We start from the raw sequence: 6,000 nt of genomic DNA on the forward strand, positions 1-6,000 counted from the left end.
TGTTGATAGGGAAAGAGCCACAGTTCTAGGTTTGCAGCCAACTTCACTGCCTACTCCCTAGAGATTAAAATGTGTAGAACACAAAAATGCTGCCTGCCTATCTGGCTATTTAATTTAGCATTAGAACCTTTACTGTGGCTACTGGACACAGAAATGATGGCCCAGGAGTTAAAATAAGTGTGAATGAAATAAATGTTTTCTAATTACAGATGATGGGCTTCTCATAACATCTTCAACTATAAATTCATTATCTGAAATATTTAAATTAGCGATCAATTCTCTAACCTTCTCTAGATATAACGAAATATACCCACTCAGTACAGTTCATTTTAGGGGGGCTGAGTGAGGGCATAATAGCAAGTTGTACAAATTAGAGTGGAATTATATCAACATGATGTTGGTGGCTTTATCCAAATTGATGAACAGCCAGTAAAATGAATGAAAACATCTAGTTGAACGGTTGCTAGTGATAATAATTATAGCACCAGGAAAAAAGGGAACGTTGTTAAAATCAAAATACAAAACTTGGTGTGGAGAGTATGACATTAAAATGTTCCATCAGCTCTAGGCCAGACTGCCACTGATAACAAATCAAGCAACAACTGCCTCCCGGGTGGGCCTGACCGACTTGAATACATTTCTGCTGGGAAACTGTATATATTTGTGGAGGTTGATAAAGCCAGTGTTTACCCGTGGCTGTCCTTGGCCATCAGTCAAATGTTTTTTTAACAAAAACTTAACACGTTTTCTATGTGGATACAAAAGCAACTAGGACAAAGTGGTTGGTGTTTTTTTAGTGATCATTTGAATTTTATTTTTTGTGATAGAAGTCTTGAATTGACTGTGGGATTTACTTAGAAGGTTGAGTGACTGATCAAATAGGGAATGATGTTTTGAAAAGAATGGGATTTTCCAATCGCTGTAACCTTCCACCATACATATTAATCACCTGTGGAGGGACAGCACCGACTGCAAACAATAACCCACATCGGTGACCATGAATGGGCACAAAGGTTACATCAACCAGTCCGTCCTACTTTAGCATCTTTCTACCCAGTTATAACACTCCTTAAGTGAGGAGCGGGTTTAGGGATGCTGAAGCCTCCTCCCAGCCATCCAGCACCACCGGGGCAGTGCAGAAAGCACCTGCCGCTGCTGTGCTGTTTGTCACAGGGGCGCCATGTTTGCACAGAGCTCGGAGCCCAACTACGAGCAGGTGACACGGGACGCCGAGGCGGCGATCCCTCACACATGGGTGGTCCGAGCTATAAAACAACCCAACTGCCTTCCTCCCCCAAGTAATGCTGAGAAAAGTCAATCGTACAAAAACACAGACGACACAAACCACTAGGTAAATTGTGTATTCCATATTGTGCTTGCTGTGCTGTCCGCTCGACTCTTTTTTTCTGTACCAAACCGTCTTGAATGAGTAAATGTAATAGTGATAACATATATCGATTGTAGTGGCATTGAAAGCGCCAGAGTTTGTGTTTTTTTTTTAAATAGGGCGAACCAGACCTGAAAGTATCGGAAAGCTTTACATGAGCTCCATTAGACACGGTCATATTCAATAGCTGTAGGCACATAGTGATTAAGATCACTTAATCACTAAGTGATCTGCCCAGAATCACAAAATGTTGAGCCAACGCCGAGACTCCAGTTCCAAAATCTGCAGCTCTGGTCCTACGGCCACATACTCTCCTATGATTTTCTTCTTTCTTTTGCAGTTTTTATATAGCTCAACCTCGGCCCTAAGGTATTAGAACGCTTTATAGAAGCACCATTAACATTAGACAAGAACTCATTCGTTACTTAGTAGGCACGCGGAGATTAAGTGCTGTGCCCAGAATCACAGGATGTTCAGCCGACCCCGAGACGCGAACCTGATACTATAGGTCCAGAGTCGGCAGCTCTCGGGCCGTTACGCCACATCCTATTCCCGAGAGTTGATGCTGGGGTTGAGCCGCAGACCCTCCTTGTGGATATATTTTAAATCTGTCCGCTCAGCTGCCTCGGGTCCACGTAGCGTTCCTCGGTCTGGGTGGCACCGGGGTGTAGAATGTGCCAGGGGCTGTAAAGGCTCTCTGTTTGCAGGGCACACGTGGGTGCCAGATTCCACACGTCCGGGCGGCCCGGCCCTAGTGGTGCAGACAGTGTTTGGGTTCATGCCGGGGTGGGGCGCCAGGTGCGGTCCGATCTGCCGGCCGTGGGATGCGCGGTCTGCGCGCCGAGAGAGGCGTCGGGCTTTTTAGGAAGAGTAATGCGACCTGTCAGAGCCGCAGAACGCAGGCGGGAGCAGCGTCACCCAGTGCCAGCCGCAAGGGAGGGGGCGCTGTAGTGGGGGCTTGAAAGGATGGGGGTGCTGTCCTGGGGAGGTGTGAGGAGTCTGCCGGAGACCGATGCTTCTGAAAAGATGTCGGACGGTGTTGGGCGACAAACTCTTCCCCGGCCCTGACAGGTCTGCAGCGGTGCAGGGACCATGGAATGTGTTCAGAAACTCTAGATTTGGCTTCGGGGTGACCCGCCTGCCCGCGAACGGCCATAAATCACCTCCACTGTGTCTGACAATGGCCCCAGAAGGGCTCAAAGGCCCCGGGAGCGGGGACCCAGGACGGGGAGGAGCAGCAGATGGTTTGAGATAAACTGAAAGCTGACTCCGGGACCATTCTTTCTAGAATTAAAATCTGTCATCCAAGGAGAGCCCGTGAATAAACCCCTCCGCAATCCAGCAATATCGAAACCCCAGCCACCCCCCCTCACCCCACCCACCATCCCTTCTCATTAGTTTCAGAAAAGAAGTCGAGACTTAAAGTGCCCCGTCACCTCGAGGCGCCCCCTGCCCTCTCTCATTCAAGGGCTGCCCCCGCAATATGGCAGAGCTTTGGGTAACACTGCAGCTCACATGCTCCCCGACTCGCGGTATCTCGGCAGCCAATTCCACGGCTCGGGGTGTTAATGCGCCCTCTGCAGAGGTCTGAGGGGAGTCTGTAACTTCAATCCCTGCCTGCTCTGCCTTTCATCCTTCTGACGTTGATGAAATGTGAATTATTGGATAAATGCCCGTTATTTACAGGTCCGCCAAGCATGCACTATACGTGTACGCATCATCACAGTATTTATTCCAGTGTCCCGATACAATGGGTTGATGGTATATGAAACAGACACGCACCCTCCTAACCCTACCGGGACTATGTCTGTTTCAACCCCAGACATCGCCCTGAAGCTTGCAAACGCGTCAGACATCACCTGCAGGCTGCAGTGCTTAGACATGTTTCGTTGCTGACTATTACAATTACTATTACGCATTCCAAAAAACACACACCGCTGCGGGGCCACACCAATGACAGACTCTGCGCGCTATAAATCCTGGTCGCATTTCAAGCACTGTACACAATAACAACGTTGACGCCCCGAGCACCAACCCCTGGAAAAGGCGACAAAGGCAGGACACCCACCTGTTCTAAGCAAACCACCCCAGGGTAACACGCCTAGCATGGGCCATCTCTTGTTACAAAGGCCTGTCAGGAAACCAGCAGCATCCAACGGCAACCAATTCACGGGAATCGGAGGCAATATTAAACTCCTGAACAGAGAATTACTCGTAAAAGACGTGCCTGCTTATAAAGTTCCCAATTATACGTGTGTTTCCCTCAATCGGGGTTTGTTGTAACCAAGCACTAGAAAAGTCTCGCGTGCCTCTAGCTATTAAACCTCTCCGAGTAGCGCTTCTCCTGATGATGCTAAGTACATTAGAATATATAAATGAAAATACATTTAAAGGCAGCGACTTGCTTTGGGGACACCGTCTCTCTCAACAAAGTAACTTAAAACAAAGTCAAAATACTCTCTACCTGTTGATCGTACAGGCACCTCGAGTCCGGCCACATATTGCGATGTTAAATTAAAGCGATTTCGCCACTTGAAGTGCTTACCATAAATTGAGTGAGGCGGGGACGCGGTCCTCGGGGGCTCAGGGGGAGGCAGTCCGGAAATGGGTCACCCTTCTCTCCATGAGGGTGCAGATTACAGCAAATAAAACCCTGAATCCAGAAGGGGGAGAGAGGATGTGCCGGGGCGCGCCTCGACCCCACACGGCGGACAGCGACCTCTCTAAAAACACAAGCGCCGCAGATCCCAGGTGGAAAACATACATGGAAACCCAAAATCCAATATTCAGGGAAAAGTGCGTCAGGCTCGGCCGGGAAGTCTCCTCCGGGAGGACGCTACAGTCCGTGAAACGGAAGAACCATTCATTCGTCTTGCAGATTAATTTTGAGGGCACTGAATCGCCCGCTGCTGGGTGATTGAAACTGCACAAAAAGCGAATCCGGTGTATTTATTTCAGGCTGCAGGGGTCGCCGTTCCTTTCATGTCACAATCACGCTGGCTCTACTCTGACGCCTTTACTGCCACTCACAAGTACAGCCGTCAGGATCTGTGGTGAAGATTATATATCCAGTGGGGGTCCCCGGTGGGCGAGGGGGCTGGTACAGGGCCGGGGGGAGAGGGGACTGAACTGGTGGATGAAAGGAAGCAGTGTCGGGGTGGTCCCGTGATCCCGAGCCCCGAGGAGCTGCTTCCACAGAGGTGGCCCAGGAGAAGATGCGGAGCTGGTTCTCGGCTCTTCTTTGACTGATGGTTCTCTGTGGTCCGTGGACGCCCCTCTACTCCGCCAGGACTCGGGGCCAGGGACAGCTTTTGCACCCTCCTGGGTCCAGAAACCCTCGGCTCCTGCTCCCTGGACGGGACGATGAGATCCCAGGCAGCTCCGGACTGAAGGGCCGGTGCTCCGGAGCGCAGCGGCCCCTCGGGATCAGCAGGGCTTTCTCTGAACACAGCCCTCCCTTTGGTGGTGTCTGGGACGTAGGACAGTCCTCGATGGCTCCCCTGGTGCTGGTCCCTTCCCCGGGCAGTGGGAAGCAGTGGATGGACGACAGTCCCCCGGGCGCTCTCCTGAGCCTGGAGAAGTCCCTTCCTCGGGCAGTCAGAGGTTGCGGACGCAGTGAGAGCGCCGGGCTCGGTGCACGGAGCGCTGCCCTGATGCGCCCCGGTCGTCGGGACAACCTGCTGTTCTCCACCAGAGCTGCCTGTGCCCTTCCTGGGGTGAAGCGGCAGCTGTGGGTGCACCAGGACGGGCTGAACCTGTAGGTTCTCCCTGGGGTCACCCGGGACCTGCGAGTGTTCGCGAGGAGCTTTCCTTCCCTCCCAGGGTCAGTCCTTCCTCGGTTGAAGCAGAAGCAGCCCTGGGTGGTACTCCTGCACCGGCTGCTGCGGCTCAGACGGTCTCCGTGGCCTCTCTGCCAGGTGAGCTGCAGTTCTCGCCCCCCGGGTTGCGGGTGCTCTCGTCCGGGCTACTGCTGCTCGCCTCGCATCCCCAGTGGTGCAGTGTGTGATGGACAGCGGGCGGTGCCTGGTGCCTCGGCCGCCTCTCCCCTCTTGAGTCCAGGGAGCTCCTTCCAGCTGCTCGGCTCCGGCGACACTGACACAGTGTGCGAGCTGTGCCTGCCCTCCAGAGGAGGCCCGGCCCACAGGATGGGAGGACGGCCCACCGAGGCGCGCGCTCAGCATCCGCGGCTGGTGCCAGACCCCTCCGCATGCATGTGCACCACTTGAAACTTACTGGCGGCCGATACCAGCAAAAGACACACACATCTCGATAACGGGACACGTTTATTTATGCATCAATTGGAGATTTATTTCTAACAAGGACCACTCTCTATATAGCCTGTTTAACTGTCTGTATAAACGCCCGACTCTGGTGATGGAAACCAAGTGTATAGTGCATGTGTTCCATGGCTTATAGTAATGAGGCCATTCCAGGTAGGTAAAACAAGTGACCTGATTTAACACGGCTAACCTCTTTAGATTACAGATTTAATTACCTTCTTCAATGGCTGCAATCTCAAATAAAACTCAAATTTCAGTTTACAAACCAAAACATTGAACTGCATGTCCAATCTTTATATATCTTTTTTTGTATACACATTTCAGAGTGAGATA

General features: G+C 51.5%; 1 protein-coding gene across 1 annotated transcript in view; it reads right to left on the bottom strand.

Annotated features, from left to right (window-relative positions):
- FAM222A (family with sequence similarity 222 member A) overlaps positions 1-5,484 on the bottom strand; it is a 210,783-nt gene extending 205,299 nt beyond the window's left edge. Inside the window, exon 1 of the mRNA XM_078667356.1 lies at positions 3,933-5,484. The gene's annotated coding sequence lies outside the window, so the exon portion shown is untranslated. The remainder of the gene's footprint in view (positions 1-3,932) is intronic.
- Between the last annotated feature and the right edge of the window lie 516 nt (positions 5,485-6,000).

This window comes from Lissotriton helveticus, chromosome 11 (assembly GCF_964261635.1).
Source record: "Lissotriton helveticus chromosome 11, aLisHel1.1, whole genome shotgun sequence".
NCBI lineage: Eukaryota > Metazoa > Chordata > Amphibia > Caudata > Salamandridae > Lissotriton > Lissotriton helveticus.